The sequence below is a fragment of the Argiope bruennichi genome, chromosome 7 (genome assembly GCF_947563725.1).
Source record: "Argiope bruennichi chromosome 7, qqArgBrue1.1, whole genome shotgun sequence".
Lineage (NCBI taxonomy): Eukaryota > Metazoa > Arthropoda > Arachnida > Araneae > Araneidae > Argiope > Argiope bruennichi.
The window spans coordinates 80,475,828-80,478,928 of NC_079157.1; the positions used below are offsets into that span (position 1 = coordinate 80,475,828).

The 3,101-nt window shown below is 27.6% G+C and overlaps 1 non-coding gene across 1 annotated transcript; it reads right to left on the reverse strand.

The window, feature by feature from the left end:
- Positions 1 to 794: 794 nt before the first annotated feature.
- Positions 795 to 867, reverse strand: Trnak-uuu (transfer RNA lysine (anticodon UUU)). Its single transcript has one exon. It is a non-coding gene; the product is annotated as a tRNA-Lys (tRNA).
- Positions 868 to 3,101: the final 2,234 nt, after the last annotated feature.

A 3,101-nucleotide genomic window follows, 5' to 3' on the forward strand; every position in this document is an offset into this window, starting at 1 on the left:
AAAGCAAAAGATTTATCAGTCACTGTGTTCAGAGTTCAGTTAATAAATTGTTTTAGCTCTACTTCTTGTGCGTGTCATTAAGTTCTATACTAAAGTATCTACGTGACAATATACATAAAAATATTGACACATTAAAAATGTGTTAGAATTTATTTTAGGAAAAAAATTGGATAACAATTTTATTGGTATCATGGAAAGGATAATTTTTTGCGTTTTATAGCAATATAAAAGCGATTTTCGTGCAATATTTTCAAAATTTATCATTAAAATACTTTTTTAATTCCTAATTGATTAAAATTTTGAAACAATTGGTGCAAAGAATTCATAACCATTCTTTAAAACATTTTGTTTCAAATTTAAAAATTCAAGTCAAATGGTCTTCCTATAGAACGCCAGCAGGCAAATACACTGACATAACATTCCCTTGTATTTTTGATTAGATATATTGAATGGACCAATATTAGCTAGACAAAAATTGTTTGTTATGCATTGTTATACAACAAAATGTGCGAGTACAATTGATTTATAAGATAATGAAAGTACAAAGTTTACATTATATCAAAAATTTTCGATATGGACACTTTTCGTTACATGTGAATATATCCCATTGATAAATCAATTATCGCCATATGTCTGTGTGTATACTTGCTTCGATCAAACCAACGGTAATTTTTTTATCGATGTACTTCTTTACAGATTATGTTTGATAGAAATTTCTTTATACTTGTACAAAACAGAATTTCAGAGGGCGAAATTAGTTGTTACGTCTATCTCAAATGCGATATAACTTAAATCGCCCGAACAGGGACTCGAACCCTGGACCGTTAGGTTAAAAGCCTAACGCTCTACCGACTGAGCTATCCGGGCTCTGCTTTTTTTTAAATTACTTGTACAGCAGTATAAGTTTCATAAAGTATTTATGAAAGACTGCTTTATTTCTTTATACTTTGCACAGCAGTATAAGTATAGCAGCATTTTTTTTTTTTCAGTGATAGTGCTACTATCTTACAATAAATAGTTCTCGAATTATTCATTTTCCAAATAATTTGTGTTCACCCCATATTAGGTCATTAGATGTTGTTGCGTAACAACCAGGAGACATTAAAGGCAAGGTAAGGTAGGCGCGAGCCTTAACTTCCACTTGCAGTAGGTTTCAAAACATAATTTTTTTTTAATTATTTATTTTAATTTCATCATTTATATATTTTATTACTTATTATATTTATGTTTATATAAGTCTATACCTATTCCTTATACCTATTCTTTCACAGAGTACATGAATCATTTTAAGAAAGTCATGCCCTATAACATCATAGTGTTAATAAAACGGAGCTGTCTAGTTCATATATTTTGCAACTGCGCATTGTCTTTCTCCGGATTGTAATTTTACTTATAACTCATGTAAGCTAGAAAAATATTAAGAAGAACTTTTCTTTATTTGTTTTCAGCAATGGGGAAAAATATGATAAAAATATTTGATGAAACAATGAAAATAGATGGAATTTTTACACAATATGCAGTTATATTAAAAATTACGCAAAAAATATTTTTTTAAATCCTCAAAATTCAAAATTGATATCATTAAAAAGATATTTTTCAAAAGTTTTAAATGGTGTAAAAAAAAGTTCCAGTAATATTTTAGAAAGTTAGTGTAAGAAACCCTCAAAATCTTGCTTAATTTTTAATTAATTCAAATTTCTAAAAAAAAATGGCTCGCTGATGCACATTTCCATTCTAAAAGTATATTTGCGGCAAATTTGATAGTTGACGAAAAAATGTTTTACTATGTAGAGCACCTTCTTTATTATAAACTAGCCGCCTTTGGCTACCAGCTGATTCGCCAGGGGAAATACTCTCTAAATTTTCCAATTAAATATTTATGTACCTTGGTCTCATAATAGCTTCTCCAGTAGAATATTTTTAAGCTTTAAATTTTGATAGTCATATAACTCATATTATTATGATATTCAATACATTGTACTATATATATCTCTAATTTGCTGTCAGCTGCAGTAAGATTTAAATTTGAATTTAAAATGGAAGAGATAAAACTTTAATAAATGCGACTACTTTTTTTTGTGAAACCAAACACAGTTTTTTAAAAATATGACTGCAGAAAAAAATCCAATCCTTCAACTTTGTAATCATATATGTAGCACAGAATATTTTTTATATATAATTTATGCAATATTACAAAGAATTTTTCAATAAAAATTTCCCTGATACATTATAAAATTCAGTTTTACCTATAAAAAGATTTATGTACAGAAAATGATATTTTATTTTATTTTAATCATTAAATGTACTTCTGAAAACAACTTCGGAGCCTAAATTTTATATGTCCTTCAATCCTATAAATCATATTCAGTAATCTAGCGTTTCAATCTTCTGCAATTAAGCCTGACCGAGTTATAAAGCTTTGAATATTATTATTTTACGACAATCAACAATTTCATTATTTTAGACAGACTTGAGGAAAATCCAAACGCTGATTGGCGTATTTTTTTTATGAGTTCACAGAAAGGGTTTTATAGTAGAGAAACTTTTAAATTTCCATAACTCAGTCAGTTTTAGTAGTAAAAGAAAAGGAACTTTTTTTATTTAAATATTGGTGTCTCAAAAAATTTTATTAAATATGACTCACAAAATACAGGATCTAGTATAAAAATTTATAATCCGTTATTCATCAGAACATTTATTAATTCATACTGCATAAAATATAATTATTTATTGCATTTAGGCCATTTTTATTAGATATATACTCCAATTCATAAAGTTTTATATTGAATGTTGGGCCCTGATTAGAGTGGATATCCTATATATATTAAACTATTGCTGCTTTAAATAGAACTGAATTAATGGATTAATAATACAGCTATTTTAAAACGTCACATAAAGAAATATCACATTTCATATTTATTCCATTTCATACAAACACGTGTTGAGCATAACTCTTAAACTAAACCTGGCGAAGTGTAAACTTAATTTTTCAATTTCAGTTTTTGTCAATGTGATGGCAAATGCTGATATTTCCCACGTACTTATAACACAAAACGCACATTTAACCAATAATCAGCCTTGAAGAAACTCCGGACATAGCT